Below are 8,550 nucleotides of genomic sequence, written 5' to 3'. Positions count from 1 at the left end.
CATCACAGGTTTACTATATCAGCCTTCTGAAGCAAGCATAAGATGCTTATACAAGATTTTATATATCTGGTAGTCTCGTGTAGCTATAACTGTATACTTGATTCTCAGATCCAGTATCATAAGACTGCCTTAATGACAGGACAAAGTAATGAATTTATTTTGTCATTCTCAGCAACAAACATTTCTTAATGAGATACAGAAAAAGTCTACTGAATTTTACTTGTCGTTAAAATTGTGCTAAGTTTTCATTTACCTGCTTTATTGGGAGTTCTATCTCTGTAGAGGTAAGTCGCTTGGTTTTTTCCCCCTTTTTTCTAATAATTTCCCAAAAATTAGTAAATAAAAGACTAATTCAGTTTTTTAAATATATAACAAGGGTGATCAGGATCAATTTTTCATTCACAGCTAAATTATACTGTACTTGTTATACTGTGTAAAAAGGCCTTAAACTAAATTTGGGTATTGATAGAACATAAGAAACAAGGATGTATATCTTGGCAACAATTTGCTTACACCAGACGCATGAAATACAGAGAAGTGGCATAGAGTTAGGAAAGCCGAGGTACTTAGGATCCTACATGGACCATTATAGAAACAGCATTGCTGTTCATTGTTCCGATTTAAAAGCAATTATGTTAAACCTTAAGCTAAATATTAATTCTCTTCACCCCAAAAAAGGTTAAGAAATTCTCACATCGAACAAAAAAAATCAGTGGACTTTATCCTTATGACACCCTAGCCACTAAGAGGAATCTGCTTCCTTATACCATTCCCCGAAGTAAAGTAAATATTATTAAAATCACAGATGCCTTAAAAGGCTCTGGATGGTAGCATAATGAGGGCTGCATTCATGGTTTACAGTAGGAAGACTTCCAGGGCTCAAGTGGAATTAGGAGTCTAGAATGTGAGCTTGGCACACATCAGGAAGGTTAAAGGTCCAACTCTTCTCATTCTTGCTTCTACTGGGCACTTTTTCTACCACAGTAGAGTAGCCTAGATACCAGCAGAGAAAACACTGGAAAAGTGGTTCCTTGTGGAGGATGAAATGATAAACTAAAAATTCTGCTGTGGGATTTTCCTCTGCATCCCCATGTCCCAGGCAGTCTGGGAGTGTGATCTGTTAGCACCACACACACACACACACACACCCCACCCTGTCTTTATGTTCAAATCAGAATGTTGAGGTCTCCTTTAAAAATAGGTGGTTCCGATCTCCTCCCCAAAATAATAAAAGAGTTCTGGCAATGGGAGCCTGAGATTCCTGGAGTCTTTAATAAAGCAAAACAATGTAATATATTTGGTGGCCATGCTGGTGTGGAACCGAGTGGATTCAAATGCGGAGTGGAACCTCAGTGGGTTAGGACCTTGAGTAGTGTCTTTGATTACTTAGTACCTTCCTTTGTTATCAATGAACAAGGCTTCATAATTCTAAGCTGTCTTTTCTATTATCATTTGACTAAACCAATAGGACCATTTTAATGCCTTGTAATAATGTAAATCACAGAATATTAGAGCTGAAAAAAATTAGCATTCAGGACAACCCCTTGATTAGAAAACTAAAGAAACTAAAACCGAACTGATTGGTCTATGTTCTCTTTTAAATTAGTTTGTAAATTTTATGGGAAAACTTACCAGGTAAAAGGAAATTGTTATTGAAAATATTTTTTTGAATTGTTGTGATTTTTAACTGGTACTTTTTCTACTCTGTGTAGGGATTTACTTCCCCAAAGCATAGCTCTTGTTATGCCATCATGCCTGGGTTTAAGGACTTTTAACCATTTACAGGAATATTTAATTAGGAAAATCTATTTAGAAATGTTTTCCCTAGCAGGTTTTAAGAAAAAAAGGGGGACAGGGGAGGTATTTTTCACAGGGGATTATTGAAACTTCTAGCTTATCTTAGAGGTAGAGTACTTGAGTTTTTCTCTCTTCCTCTACCCCTGTCTCTCCCTCTCCTTCCCCACTCTGTGTGTGTGTTTGCACTTTCGTGTGCATTTTCAATATTTACCTTATTACCCCAAACCAAATATAAGTGATAAGGTATATTATTCAGCACTTCAAAAATGACCCAAAGCTTTCACTCATCCTCATAGGAAATGAAGACAAAGTTTCATTTTGCTGACATTTCCTCAAAGCATGATTTACTTCTACACACATGACTTAACCAGGTACCACAAAGTCTTCTTTAAAAAGCTGGTCCCCAAAACATCTTTAAACTTATTTCAGTTACATTTTCTGACTTAAAACGTTATTTGATATTGAAATCTTCAGCCACTGGAAGCAATTTAATAAAATAAATGTGGAAACACCTACTGTTGTAGACACAAAAAAATGTCTTTATTTTTTTCCTTTTGATCCTGAAAGCCAGAGAAGCTTTGTGTCCAACCTTAAATATAGTGTTTAATGCAGCTACCTCCCCACCCCTGAACAACCACAGAGTTTAAGACAAAGCTGTTGATATCCACAAACAACCCCATATAGTTTAGCATGTACATCCACTGTTCCCATCTCAATGGTATTAAATCTGAAAAAAAAAAAAGGTTTTTTTGAAAACTTCTCTGAAATTAGAACTTACATGATGAAATTAAATTATTTTTAGGTCAATACAAATTTATCTATGGTATTCTATTGTTTCAAAATTTTTTGCTTTTCTTAGGTATGATTTATAACTTAATCACCTTACTGAGAAAATATACTTCTTTTTAAAAAGGGGAGGGGCTAGCATCATAAAGTTTAAAAAATGGAAACTCATTCTTTATAATACTTCAGAGATGCTTGCTCCTGGATTGCTTTTATTGCCATAAAAAGTTATTTTTATATTAGTAAAATAATACTACTAGTAAAATAAATCCCAAGACTTAAATTGGAGCCCATTTTGGGCAACCTTATGAATCCAATAGACTACTTTGGAGAAATCTGTTCAATTGGGAGAAGAGATCAGATTTGAAAGCATCTCAAAAATCACTACCTTAGAGGAAGAGAGCAGACAGGATGGATATATCCCAAGAGGATATTTGTTAGATTGTCTGACATGGCACATTCTGGGTAGTCATACAATGCCTGGCTGCGTGCTGGAGAAGCTAAGAACCGAGCCAATGTTCAGTCCGTGAGGTGGACCTCTTAGCAGTCCAAATCTGGTACAAAAGGCCCCAAGGATCCTTGCAAGCTACTGGCCTTCAGTTCACATTGGAAGGCTGAAGAACCTGAGTGTCAGTGCTGATGAGAGAAGAGGACATCCGGAGAACAGCAGCAGGAAGTATACTCACCAGCAAGAGAATAAGGTGTGCTCAAAAAGCAATCGCTTTCCCTTTGAACTTCTTTATACCCGAGGTACCATTATGAGGTGCTGCTCACTTGGAGGAAGTGTCATTCCCTATCACGCAATAGTGGACATTTCCTCTTTCCAGGAAGCATTCTCACAGACTTGCCTAGAGGCATGTCTCTTAGTCAGTCTCAGATCTACTCATGTTGACAACCAGATTCAACCATCGCGACCCCTAAAAACATCTTTCAGAGATGTGAAACGTCTGACAGCTACCTACAGCCCAGGAATAGAAACCAAGCCTCACTCTGGCTACCCACAGTCGGCTTCCCTGAATAAACTGTTCCATGCGTGACTTAAAGTTTACAAAATGCATTCACATTCACGATTCCTTCTCATATCCAAGTTCAGGACGGCATTGCAATTTCTAATTACAAAGGGAAACCAAGTAGGATCATAACTGGATCCATAAATACTTCTCAAGATGGCAGTTGGAAGCAGGGAAGGCTCCTGAGTAAGCCTCCTCAAGCCTCTCCCTAAAAAGCGCGGAAAGGGAGGAGTCTGCCTTTTAGTGACCTCAATGAGCTCTGTACTGATTAGTATGTGTTTGACAGCCTCAAGATGTCCGATGAACACTCACTGTAGAAAACTACTTTCAGTGCTTCCTCTCTGGTTTTATACGAATTCTGGATGCTAAGTATGAGCCAGTACAGTAAGTAACCAGTCGGTATCTGCATATGAACTGAATCCCCGTCTTCAAAAGAATAAGATAAATTTCATGCTCCATAGCAACATACTCCAGAATAAGCGACGGTCCTTTACCTGGAGCGCTCGCTGCCTTAACCCTTCTGTCCTATTGTAACAACACACCTACAGGCACGTGACTGTTGAGGAACAGAAATGTAGTTTTTACAACTCTGGCAGCTGTTGCTACCAAACTGGGGGTCTGGTGAGGAAAGTCCTTTTGTCTAAGACTCTATCTTGTTCCTGTGCCTTACTTGACGTGTGAGTGGCGTTTTTCCAGAGAATACGAAAAGGTCCCAATGGCAAATAAAGCTAAGGTTTCTTTTTTCTTTTATTTGGGGGGGGGGGTTTCGAGACAGGGTTTCTCTGTGTAGTCTTGGCTGTCCTAGACTCGCTTTGTAGTCCAGACTGGCCTTGGCTGGCCTCGAACTCACAGCGATCCACCCGCCTCTGCCTCCCGAGTGCTGGGATTAAAGGCGTGCACCACCACGCCCGGCTAAAGCTAAGGTTTCTTTAAGGAGGCCGTAAATTTACCCCTTTAGAGAAGCTCTCGGGATGGTGTAAATGCAAAGCCCCACATTTAAACAACATTACAAAGAGATTAAGCTTCAATGTGAATTTTGGAGGGGCACGTTCAGATCATAGCACTCAATTAGCTGCCTCCAATTTAAATCTCACTTAAATTTGTTCCCTGGGTGTCATTTAGTTTTTAAGCATCTTTTCCAACCTGTGCTTGAGCCCAGAACTACGTAGGGGAACCCAGAACTGCACTGTGCAGGCCAGACACAGGGGGCCGTCATCATAAAGCAGCTCTGGTTTCTTCTTTGCCCAGGGCCCCAGTAGAACTGAGGAACTCTGGGAAAGAAATTGGCAGATGCAAAGTCTGTAACCAAAAAGCCCAGACCTAGAACGGAAGAATCGAGGACCCACTTGTAGGCAACAAAGCTGAAATAAATGGTGGTCATTCCAGCTTGGACTTTAAGACGGGAAACCTTAAGGAGCTGGAAATGGTTAGGTGCAATCTGAGGACCTCACGGGAAGGCACTAGAAACAACCAGAAGAGAAATCAGGCAGTACAGCCCCCCTCTTTCTCTCCCTCTCCCCTTTCACTGTTACTTCCTTTTCTATTTGATCCCTGGAACATAAATGTTTCCCGAGAACACGATAAAGTAGTCCATCCATGACTTCATATAAAAGAAAATCCAGACAGCGCAGAGACCGCACATCCACAAGTGCAAGATCGCTCTGTGTTGGTCCACTGTTGCCTATTGGAAGGACACGGGCTGGGAAGCAAAACCTTTCTGACTGTGAGATCAATCCACCTGAGCCAGGAGGCTCCCTGAAGCAGATCTGGGCCACAGGTTGCCCCTTAGGCGCCATCTAGGTCCAGGTAACTTATTCGGAGTTCATCCCGGAGGCTTGATTCTTGGTTTCTCCACTACACACTACTTTGAGTAGCACCATTCCCGAGGACGCACTCCAGGCTTGTAGAGAGAGTTAGGGGCTGGAGAGCCGCTTATCAGGCACGGGTGTTTACCGCTCCTCTAGAGGACCTGAGCTTAGTTCGCAGCATGCGCCTTAAGCAGCTGTCAACTACCTGTAGTTCCGGCACCAGGAAATCCAACGCCCACTTCTCAATTCTGCACTTTCACTCACTTGCACATACACACACGCATGCATGCATACATTCATACATACATAAATTTAAAATAATGAAAATATTTTTTTAAAAAAGACAAACTGAGCTGAATACAAGTGTGCCTTGCTCCACTTCTTGAATGAGGGTACAGTGTGACCAGCTGCCTCACGCTCCCTTCACTGTGCCTTCCCTGCTGTGATGAAGCCTAACTTCAAACCCTGCCTTGCTTTTGTTTCCGTCCTGGGGCTTCACCATGACAACAGGAAAAGCCACCGAGAAGCCCTAGGATCATGCGCAGGACAAACTGGATGGCCCTGAAAGGTTGGTATCACTTTATTCACCAAGCACTTAAGTATAAAATTTTCGCAGCAACCACCCATTAAAAACGTTGCACGTTCTGGAATTACATGAACGTCACAAGAATATTCGCGAGAGGAAAAAAAAAAAAGGTCAAAAGCTTTTAAATGTTCGTTAAGTCGGCACATACCAATACATCTTGGAAAAAAAAAAAAAGGTCAACATGAATTGTTAATAGGCTAACAGAAGTTTGGAAGCCAGAACAGAGAAAAAGCAATCATGGCTAGCTCAGTGGCTGCTGCGCCATCTTCTATTATGCTCTGTAGGACAGGAAAGAAAAACGTAATAGAGGAGAAGGCTCGTGGTTCTAGTTTTAGTCCATTACAGTACCAAAGCCACCTCAGGGTCTATGCTTGCAGGTAAGCACAACTCAGGCTCCTTATATAGCAGGGAACCAGGAACAGAAGGCCTGGCTGAAGCAGAGCCAAGCTACCCGACTGCCACCCCCACCCCCATCCCTACCCCCACCCCTAGCCCCACCCCCACCCCATCCCATCCCCACCCCCACTGCCACCCCTACCCCAAGGCCAATCACTACTGTGCGTTTCCATTCCTGTCGCCCTCCCCGCCCCAGCCCACCCCCAACACGCTCCCAAACTGTTGAAGTCTTATACTATTTGCTTAGATGCATTTTAGAAATCTGTTTTTGTTTATCCTACTGTGTCAAAATAAAACAAAACAAAAAAACCCAACTCTAAAAAATCCAGCCTTGCATCCTTGGAAAATACACGCTGATTTTTCCCCCCATCAGGCCTGTGTCTGTATGCGTGTCTGAGTGTAAATTCCGTTTACTAGTATTTTACTGTGAATTTTGACGTGTACACTTGTGAGAGAGACTGATCAATCTTTTCCCTTTTTTGTACTAACTTTGTAGTTTGAGCACTAAGATCTTCCTGTGCTCAGGATTGGTTTTCCTTCCTTTTCTATTTTCCCAGAGATTATTATAAAGAGTTAAATAAGAATTACTGGGTGGGTAAAATCAGTAAAAGCCAACCTGAGACTGAAGTTTGTTTCCCGAAGACTTTTAACTATGAAGTCACTTGTTCTTGGACCTGCAAGCTAAAGCCAATCATCTGGTTCTTATCTGTGGTTGTGAAAGAATTTGCCCAGTTTCTTCTCAGTTGTTTTATTTTATGCACTGTTCCTTTCCTGCGCTCACTAAAATAGTTGTATTGCTGCTTACTTGCTTCACTCTCCCTACCTCTCCTTCTCCCGTTCCCCTCCCCTCCCCCTCCTCTCCGTCCCCATCCCCCCTCCCTCCCCCTCCTCTCCCTCCCCCTCCTCTCATTCCCTCCCTCCCCCTCTCCCTCCCCCTCCCAACCCCCACCCTCCTCTCTGCTTTTGTGCTGAGCGGAAGAGTGTACCTACAGCCTCACACCTGCCAGGGGAGTTGTGCTACCACTGAGCTGTCTCCCTGATCCTTTGCACTTGTAAATTTGTCATTCTTAATACAAGTTGGTCAATTTCACTTATCCTTTCAGATAAGTACCCTCTTGTCTTTACGCAGCTTTTGTTCTCATTTTCATTTATACCTGCTCTCACCTACATTATTTTCTTGTGGTGTGTGTGTGTGTGTGTGTGTGTGTGTGTGTGTGTGTGTGTGCGTTTATTTTTATAATTTTTTCCCAAATGGAGGGTTTTGTTTTGTTTTATTTTTTTTGAAACGGGGTTTCTCTGTGTAGCCCTGGCTGTCCTGGAACTTGCTCTGTAGACCAGAATGGCCTTGAACTCACAGAGATCTGCCTTCCTCTGCCTCCTGAGTGCTGTGTGCCACCACTGCCTCCTCAAATAAGGAGTGATGAGTTGGAAGCTCAGATAACTAATTTGATAATTCCATCCTTTCCTAATGAAAGCATTTAAAATTTAAATATTCTTTATAGCACTGCTTTAATGGCCTTGCACGAATTGCCATTTGTTGTTTTGCACTTAAATCAGTTCTACTTTTCAAAAATCTTTTCTGTAAGATTTCCTCTTTTTTGGCAACATCAGTTTTTAAATTTTTTAAAAAATTTTTAACCATTTCAGAATCCATGCATTCAGTGTGTTGTGAGTTTGTTTGATTCCCTCCCTCCTGACTGTCCACTTGTCCTTCCTCTGTTTCCCAGTCTTCTTGTGTATTCTTGCAAGCAGTCACAGTTGTCATGTGACTGTGACCAAAATGACCAGGACACAGACAGAAGTCGGTGTTTCATAGTGCTCCTCTGTCTCTGGCTTCCTAGTCCCTCTTCTGTGGTGCTCCCTGGGACTTGGAAGATGTGATATTGATGCCCCACTTAGGGCTGAGTTCTCAACAACTACTCAGTCCTCTGCACTTAGGACCAACTATGAGTCACTGCTTCAACTGTCATTCACTGCAAAAAGAGGTTTCTCTGGCCAAGACCAAAAGGAGCAATAGTCTATGATAAAAACATAAATATTTGGACGGCAGTTTAAACACGTGTATATTTAATAGCGCACCGGTACTATAGTCCCTCTACGGTCCGTGGCATCCCCAACACGTTTTTTGGTTTTGTTTTTAAATCAGGTTTACAATACCAGGCATGTATTC

Source organism: Acomys minous, assembly GCF_964271855.1.
Source record: "Acomys minous genome assembly, chromosome: 3".
NCBI lineage: Eukaryota > Metazoa > Chordata > Mammalia > Rodentia > Muridae > Acomys > Acomys minous.
Note: the sequence above shows the minus strand (reverse complement) of the source record.